Raw genomic sequence first — 10,043 nt, forward strand, 5'->3', positions numbered from 1 at the left:
GGGGCGCTAAGAAAGACTTTGATACCATAAGCGTACAATATCATGTCATACGCTGGATTTGCAATAAATAAAAATAAGCATATCCAATTTAAAATGTCATGTAACTAAAAAAGTTTCACATACTGAATAGTACAATGTTATGTGTTGAGTTTTTTAATGAGCAAAGTGAGTTTAGGTTTTATAAGAAAGTACTGGATATATTTCAGTCCCCCCCCCCAAATTTCTCTCTTTTGTTCTAGAATAAACAAATAAATGGGAAAACATCCTCCACTTGACTTAAAAATATCCATAGATTTTACAACTGTAGACCCTTCTGATGTTATCGGCATAGTATCAAAGCTGTTGCAGTTCAGTTCTTTGTCATGCTCTTCCGGTAACATCAAAACCATTGGACCAATGTCATGACGCCTTTCTTACACCAAAGTTGTTCCTAATAGAGATTGGGTTGTGTCATAATGCCCACCCTGGGTAGCAGATCCCAGAAGGACCTGCAGTAAAGGCCATGGAAAAGTTAGATATAAGAACATAAGAAGAGCCTACTCTTTGAGGCAAGTGGCCCATCTAGTTCACCATGTTGTTCTCATAGTGGCCAGCTAGATACTTATGGGAAGCCTGAATGCAATAGCACTCCCCCCAAAGTGTGATTCTGAGCAACTGGCATTCAGAGGCATACTGCCTTCAACAGTGGATGCAGAACATAGCCATCTTGGATAGTAGCCATTGATAGGCTCACCCTCCATTAATTTGTTTAATCCAGACACAGGTCCGGCACTGGCCCTGAGCTGAGACCTTTGCACAGGAATGCCCAGAACATGCTTCTCCATCTGGAGTCCCAAATACCACATCACTGGACCAGTGGCATAGGCAACAAACCAAGAGGGAACTAACAGCAGGGGATTGGAGTGAGTTAGCCTGAGCATGGCAATCTGGGTTGAGTACCATAAAAGGGAATTCCAGACCTAGTTGGAGTAGTAGGTGGATCACCTGGAGCTCTCCAAGGTCCTGTACCTCCACTTTGCCTTGCCCTTTGGGCTTCCATTTCATGATGGGACAGGACAAGATAGATTGGTGATGGCGAAGGAGGAAGGTCCACATTGTGGATACTTCCTGTCTGGTCTAGGTGCCTATTGTTACCTGAGCTTTGCAGCAAGAAAGCAGAGGAGCAGAGTTTTTGGTGCTTAACACTGTACATAGCTCAAAGATGAATGACTAAATGATTTCTTAGACTGCCAAATGAAATGAAACTCTTTTCCTTTTTGAAACTCTTAATATTGTTATCTATTTTATACAATGCTTTTCCTTGTTAAATAATAAGTATATTGTAATTTATTGAGAATCTGATTTATTTTCTAGGTGTAAAATTATTTTTGTAAGCCTAATTGTATAAAATCAAAATGACTGGCTTTGTTCAAATGGTATATTGTGCTGAGCTGTTTGAACCATGATGTAATGTATGGATGTTGGCTTGAGTAGCCATGAAATGGCTGCTGCAAATGTTTTCAGATAGACTGTTTTTCATCAATGCTCAATAAACAGATATTGAAAACATATGAATGTTAAATGGGCCTTGAAGTAACTTTTTTTTCTTTGCATAATGTAAACAGCAATGTTGGGTTGTTGGTTTGTTTTTACAAAAATTGGCTGTCATAACTATGAGCAAAAAAAAAGTTAAACTATTATTGAAATCAGATGAGAACCACATCACAGCTCAAACTGCATCGGTTAGAGCTTTAATTAGGCTGAATTCCTTCTATTTCTTACTCAGTTCATTGAAATCCTTAGACTTTCTAAGAGGTGAGATTGCTCTTTGGGGATGGCAGCTATTATATTGTAAGTTAATAGTTTCATTTCATTTCCTTTTTTTCTTTTTTCTTTTCCTTTTTTTCCTTTTTGAGGTTTCAGATCAGAAAATTATGTGTTATTTAATTCAGGGAAGAATGGATGGGATTAATTTTTCTCCAGTCAGATAAATGTATGTTTTCGATCTATGTGTCTTTTTTCAATTTTTAAAAGGAAAATGATTTACAGTCTATGTATGTACATTCTACTGGATCAGGTCAAAGACCTACCTAGTTCAGCAGCCTGTTTTCACAGTGGTCAACCAGATGCTTAGGCATAGCCCTCAAGCAGAACATAAGTGCAACAGCACTTTCCCCAAGTGGTATTCAGAGGCATGCTTCTTTCAACAGTGGTTGCAGAATATAGCCAGTGATGCTGTTCTTGTCCATGAATCTGTCTAATCATTTTTAAAACTCATCCAAGTTTCTGGCCATCACAATATCCTGTGGGTAGGAATTCCATAGTTTAACTGCATTGAATGCAAACGTATTTTCTTTTGCTTCTTCTGACTCTTCCAACATTTAGTAGCATCGTGCAGTCCTAGGCTCTAGTATTATGAGGAAGATTTCCCCCCTCTATCCATTTTCTTCACATTTTGCATAGTTGTTTACATCTCTATCATGTCCCTTATTTTTATATATAAACTTGAAAAGCTACACATTTTGTAGCTCAAACGAGTTACCATACATTTGTATAATGATATTATTATTAAATTGGCAATTCTTCAATCCCTTTCATAATGATGGAATTTGCCTTTTTCGTTAACTGCTGCACACTGGAGCAACATATTCACTGAATTATTCACTAAAATGCCAAGATCTCATTCCTGGGACTCAGCCATACAGCTGCAACTAAAACATTTTGAGTGTGTTGTAAAGTGCAATATACAAATATGACATCAAGATGGCGATGGTGAGCTATGTCAAATTCAATGTATTTTTTTCAAAACATTTTTTAAAAAGCATTTTCACAGCGTTTTTTATATGTGTGTAGATTCAGCCATAATCGTCCACAGTACAGACTCCATTAGTGTAGATGTGAAATTAGGATTTATTTATTGCTGAAATGTTTGAGAAAGTGATAGAGTGGAGTCATGTTGTAGAGAAAGAATGGCACTCTTTTCCCCCGCTTCCTCTTGAAGCTCTATGTACTTTTCAGATTAATTCTACCAGATCCAGCTTCACCCAGATCCCTTGGAAAAATAAAATCTCACTTTCTCTTCATGGGGAGCTGATCTGAGGGAGGGGAAAGGAGAAGTGACCAGGTGGGGTGGCACCCAAAACATAAACTCAAAAATCCAAATGTGCCTTAAAAGGTTGCTGACACCTGAAATAGGCAAATGCCAGGCCTAACCACCATCTATCTACCCAGCAAGCAACATTTCCTTAGTGGACTACTTGTTCAAATCCCCTACTTCGTGTTAGTAATGGAAAAGGAATAAGGAACAGTATATCCTCACCTCCTTTCCAAATGATTTGCTAAAGCAAATCATGCCTTAAAGATGAGATAATAAGGCCACAGGAAGGTGATTTAAAAAGATAGAGCCCAGACTGTTTTAAGGCAAGAAAAATAGCTTTCGTCTTGGCCCTTCTTTACAGTGCTCATGATGAAGGCTAGAGGTAATATTTTCCACATTGATGGTATCTGTGGGTGGGCAAATCCATTTTAAAAAAGCTTCTCAATTGTTGTTTGTTTCAAATAAACTGCCCATTTAATGTTCCTCTTGGCAAAAAGAATTATTATGGCTTGGATCTAAAGGTGGCCTTCCTCTAGTGCAGAGGTGGGGAGCCTCAGGCCCAGGAAATGGATGCAGCCAACAAGGCCTGTGTATCTGGCCCTGCAGATTCTCCCCAGCTCATGCCCTCACAATGGACCGGACCACGCTCCTACTTGGCCTGCTCAGTCCCTCCTGAATGCTTTTGCATAGGTAGAATGTAGCTTACTCTTCTTCAAAACTCTGGGATGGATGGAAGGAGTTATTCATTTTTATATAAAAAAGGCGCTAATACAAAAGCACAACCTTTATTATAAAGATTATCTATTAAAATGGGGAAAGATCCTCTAAAGTTGATCTGACCTTGTACAGTTTAAATAGAAAATTCTTTCTAGTAGCACCTTTCTAGTAGCACCTTAGTTTAAATAGAATTATCTGTAGCTATCTACCATATTTTTCCGTGTATAAGGCTATGTTCCCCCCCTAAAAAATAATGTCCAAAATTTGGGGGTCTTATACACGGATAGATCTCTCCCCATTTTCTTAAATCGGAGTCCTCCAAAGTAGGGGGCGTCTTATAAATGCAGGCATCTTATAGATGGAAAAATACGGTTAACTATTCATATTACACTCTGCTTACGTACCTGAATAAAGAAAAGAAGACAAGAAGGAATATAAAAAATAGTAGCCATACAGCACTCTGGATAATTACTTTTTTTGAAATCACTCAGCTGCATAGCCAGTGGCCACAGTTTGAACTTCTAAGTTTTGAGAAGAAATCTACATATTCAAAGTGCAGGCAGAAAGGGAGAAGCAGATTCAGGATCTCTGGGAATTCAAAAACAACTTTGATGTAGAACAAGTACATAAATACAGCAGCTGAAAAATTACTTTGGCAAAAAAGTGACATAGATTAATAGGTTCTATACACCAGCCAAAATAAATTCAATACACATAGATTTCCATCAAAGCTGGAGTCAAGTATTTCTTTCTCCATTTCATATTTTCATATCTTCTTACAACTTCATATTTCATTTTTTGCTACTGTCAAGTGCAAGGAAAATGGAGATTCCTATGGCAGACAATAGCAGCAAGTCATGTAGTTCGAACATTTGATGACCCAATTGTGAATTTGTGTCCAACTTGTGGAGATGGCAGCTTTCAATCTAAACAGTTCTTCGGCTGCTTTTCCCCTGGGATCTAGTCAAAGCAGGTTGATGTGCTGAACAAAGTCTTGCTCCTAGGCTGTATAACTGCTGGATCTTAACAGCGCTCATCCATGAGTAACCTTCAACATAAAAATATAAAGAATGTACTCAAAATGGGTGCAAACTTGCAGAATAACAGACCATTTAAATTATCTTTGTTCCCAGAAATAGTTTTGCTATCAGTGAAATCATTGTGCAGTATTTTGATGCTCTCTTCTGCAGCACACACATTGCTTTGTTCGGTTACCTCTCTGGAATTTTTACAGAATGAAAAAAATATACTTGTGAAAGGTATTCATGCTGAACCCTACACACAACCTCCACCCTAAGTTAAAGACTGTTAAGAGTAGATTGACACCTGGACACGTTCATTCATCTATAGTCATACCTTGTTTTGCAACTGGGATCCATTCCAAAGCCACAGCCACTAGCTGAAAAGGACATAGGGCAAAGTGCTGTGTCTGCGCACATGCACAGAGCGCGATTTAGCGCTTCTGCGCATGCGCGAGCGGCAAACCCAGAAGTAACCCATTCCAGTACTTCTGGATTTGCTGCGGACGTTTGCCAGAATGGACGCTAGACAAGGTGGACATTCACGGAGGTATTACTGTACTTTCTTATCTCAAAGAATGCAATCCTATCATGTCTACTCAGAAAAGTACCCAGTTGTGTTCAATGAGGCTGTTCCTGGTGTGTATAGGATTGCAGCTCTGGTCGCAGTGAAATTCATATAAAAGTTAGCTTTCTTACAAGCAATAGTCTTATTTTAGATCCAACTCAATGTGAGAGATGTAAGCATGGATTGATGCTTCCATTGAAGTCAATGGGTTTTGAATGAGTTTAGGTCTGTCTGGATTATAACCCAAGTATGTTTAAAACATAAGGTTAAATATTTAAGAGTTAGGGGTTCACAGATCTTGGAGGAATTCAAACTCATTAATATCTATCTTAACACTACCTATTTTAAAGACTCTTAAGTTGCAGTTTGTGAAAATACAATATATATGCATAAAACTTACTCTTTTCATGACACAGTTGCTGCAACTGAATTCATAATTATTTGGAAGCAATTCTCATAGAATGGAGTGGGACCTGCTTCTCAATGCATACAGATAGGCTGCCGACCCACTCTTGCAAACTTCATCAGTGTCATCAAATGGCCACTGAATAATCTGCTAAACATTTCTAGGAATGCACATGTCAGTTTTAATCAAATGCATTATTTTCAGAATAATAAAAAAGAGGAAATGGCTCTTTGACATTTATTCAGAGCAAAACCACCTACTTCCTTTGACTTTGATCAAAACTGAGAAAAGGAAGGCGATGAGGGCTGAAAATCGAATGAAGTGACATAGCATTGCTCAAGCATTGCTGTTGAAGTAGCAGAAAGGCAACAAGCAGTTTCTACTAATAGGACAGAACAGCGTCACCCATTTTGAGCACCAGGGCAAGTTTTAGGGAACTTAATAAGGAAGTGAAATAATCAGAAATCAGGCTTGGAGGACAAAAGAAAACCATATCACTACTGAGACAACATGTTTATGTTCTATGACTTATGAATTTAATCCGTTCCGAATGCACATTCGTAGGTCGAAAAATTTGTAAGTCGACAAAAGCGATTTCCCCATAGGAATGCATTGGAAACGAAAAATTCGGAAAAATTCGTAAGTCGAGTAAACCCCATCTAAAACCGCCAACGGATGTCCTTCGGATGTCGAAAAATTCATAGGCATGCAGGCACTTATTTCATTCGTAAGTCGAAAAATTCGTGTGTCGAGTAATTCATAAGTTGAGGTACTACTGTAACATCCACTGTGAAATTTACAAGTTTGGGTCATTTAGCCTGTGCAACTGAAATCAACAGGACTCAGCGGTTCCTCTTCCTCATAGAATAAACATAGCAATCACCTTTTCCATCCTCACCAATAATGAAAAATAGCCACAATGGGTGCTTATCAATTAAGTCAATATGTCACAATTATCAAACGCAAGAAAAAGCAAACCACCCATTCATTCACTGTGAATATGGCTCATGCAGGAATGAATTCCAGACTTCAGTGGTGCCTTAAATGAAGTATGATGGTTTAACCAAGTTTTGATTACACTGCCAGATTCCTTTCTCAACACACATCTGAAGAACATTATGTATTGTAGAAAAGGGCTCGTGGACACTCTTATTGCTGCTGCTCAGGTCAGGATTCCTTAGGAATCATTCTCTGCGCAATAGCAAGTGTTATGGTCACCACTAACAGATGGAGCAGGGCTGGTGTCGGACTTCATAGAGCCTTTGGCATGGTGCCAACAGTGACTCCTCCCAACCCCAACCCCCAAATCAGGGAAGGGTCCAACCCTGTTTGGGGTGCTTGCAGCAGCTGCCATGCTTTCTCTGCCAACCCTGGAAACACTTCAGCTATGAGTGAGTAGCAGAACGTTTGGACTGGAGCAATCCTCAGTTCCTATCCACGTTGGCTGCCAACGATCTTATTTTTTTTTTTTATAAGAATTTATTGACATTTTTACTTATAACAACATACAACCTTAACCACACCTACATTTATATACATACAAAACAAATACAATTACACATCTAATAAAAAAAAAATTGCCATGATTTTTCTTCTTACTTAGACATTCTCAAAAAAAAAAAATTTCTTTTTCCAATCTTGACAGTTGACTTCCCCTGCCTTTTCACCTTCGAGTTTATATCCATAATCTACTTTTTAACCTCTTCATTTAAAAAATTAAACTTAATTATATATATAGAATAAAACATTCGTCTTAATCTTCATCTTAATCTTAATCTTCTTAATCTATAAACTTAAACCACTTAAATTGACTTTATTTATACTACATCCTCATAAATCCTCACACATCGTCCTCATCAAATCTATCTCTTCTATCCTTTAAATTGCTGCTAATAACATAAAAACTTAAAAATATCTCCTTTCATATTCAAACAAATAATAAAACAAACTATTGTTGACAGTGTTCACCCTCCGATTTCAAAATGCCATAACGGATTGCTTTGGATTTTACTTAATACTTCACCCCACACCTCCTCTGTCCATTATTCTTTTCCTGGTGGCATCAGCACTGAACTTCCATGCAGCTTCCCTCTCCAAATGTCCACAGATCCAGGCACAGTCCAAAACTCTCCTTGCCACGAGCTCCGAGGTGTCCATCTCTTCCTCTCTCAGCTTCTCCGGTTCTTTAAAACATTCCTTTTCTTCTTGTAAATACCTTAATTCTCTGTCCCTGGCCCCCGAGCTCACACCTCGGGGACTGGATATAGCAAATCTTGACATCGCCTTGGGGCTGCCACCCCCAAAGAGCGAATTTCTTCTCCGAAGTAGCTCACTCATTTCTTCCCATCTTTCCATCCATCCTCTCAGCTCTTTGGCAAGACTTTCTTCCAAAGTATCAAAAGTTTTATAAGCCTCCTCTGTGGGCATTTGGTTCCATTTCAGACCCCCACACAAGACTTTGACTTTTCTATAAAGTAATTCCACATTCAGGGCAGTGAGCCTTTGTTCATCTGTTAGTCCAGAGTTCAATACCAGTTCAAGGACAAAGCCCAACATACTGGCAGAGGAGGAGGAAGTGGGTATCATATTTCTTCTCCTGTCTCTTTGTTCATCGCCATTTTCCTAAGCTGGAGTGCAAACACCGCAACTTTAGATGGAGATATTTTCCACTAGTTAGCTTCCCCAGAAAAAAGTTTGCCAGTCTCATGTATCGATTTTAAATACTTTGTGACCAGTTCTGTGGCAGCAATCCCTCAAATTGGTTAATTTCTTAGGCTCGAAGGGAGGGAGGCAGGCTGCCCTTCTCCTTCCCCCCGGATCGTTCCAAAAACACGATTTCTGCCAAGATTATTTACTCACGACCACCGGGTTCCTTTAGCTCCATTCTTCACAGGTAGAACTTGGACGCTCACCGCGGGCTTTGCCGCCGCATTTACATCCCGGTTGGGGCATGTCCCCGTAAGCCCGGCTCCGTTGTCCCTTCACCCCCACTCCCCCTTTACAGGGGGGGCGAGGGAAGGGTTCGGAGCCTCCGCGGGCGCAGCCGGGGAGCCCAGGGTGCGGGACGCTCTTCCCGCACCCCAACCGGAGCCGCGCGCTGCGGTAGCGCGGCTCCTAACCCCCGGGATGGACAAGGCGCTTCGGACCCGAAGCAGCCTTCGACCACCCGGCGATGGCGTCGCCGCCGGAAGTCGGCTGCCAACGATCTTAAACTACCCCAAATGCAATGCCGGACCAAAAGATAAATGAAATTACTTTTGGCAATTTAAAATGGCAGTGACTGGCTCACAGCTGAATGGGTGCTGAGATTGGCTCACGGCTGAAAAGAATTTGCAGGGCTATCCAGGAATGCAATTAAGTTGAGCTGCTAACAAGCCCACAGGGTGCTTGATCTAATGTGGTCAACATCTGGCACCAGGCATGATATGAAAGCTTTTGCCAGATCTAGCAGGTCAGTTACAACATGGCATAAGTTTGTGACAGAAAAGACAACTGAGAAAGCAATCAGTGTAGGTAATTTGGGTGGTTTTCAATTAAGTTTTACTCAGAGTAGACCCATTGAAATAGATGAACCAAACTTAAACATGCTCATTTATTTCAGTGGGTCTACTCTGACTAATACCTAGTTAAAAGTCACTCTCTTTTAATCAACAAATTGCCCACTTTTAATGCAATGGACGGGGAAAGAAAGATGGTTTGTGGAGGCTTGGCACACATATGGGAGCCAGCAGAAATTCACTGGGCTAGCTCTGCTCCTTCAAAGATGTCAGGGGCTGGGCAAAGGAGGAGGAATGGTGGAGACCATCTCCTCATCCTGACCCTTCCAGGGAGGAGGAAGAGGAACAGCTCAGAAGCAGATGAGGGGGAAAGTTGGGAAATCATGGGAGCAGGCAGAGCCAGAGCAGCAGCTGGCTAACGTGTTGTCACTAGAAAGTATTCCACCCCCTCCATCTCCCAGAAGTGGGAGAGACGGGAAGTGGAGATTTACTCAGGACAATGCCATTATCCAAGAGGCTGGGTTCTATAGCCTCTCTCTGCAAAGTTTAAAAAAGGACTGCAAGAAACTTTTCCTTGTTTTTATAATTTCCTGGGCAACCAACCAGGAGCTGCTGACAGCACCCTGACAAAAGAAGATACATGTGATAGCAACATCCCTCAGCTAACGTGTGATTGGTTCAGTCTGAAGGAAGCAACTTGAAGGTATATAAGGCAGCCTTATCCAACCTGGTGCCTTCCAGATGCTGGTCTACAGCAACT

The sequence above is a fragment of the Lacerta agilis genome, chromosome 7 (genome assembly GCF_009819535.1).
Source record: "Lacerta agilis isolate rLacAgi1 chromosome 7, rLacAgi1.pri, whole genome shotgun sequence".
NCBI lineage: Eukaryota > Metazoa > Chordata > Lepidosauria > Squamata > Lacertidae > Lacerta > Lacerta agilis.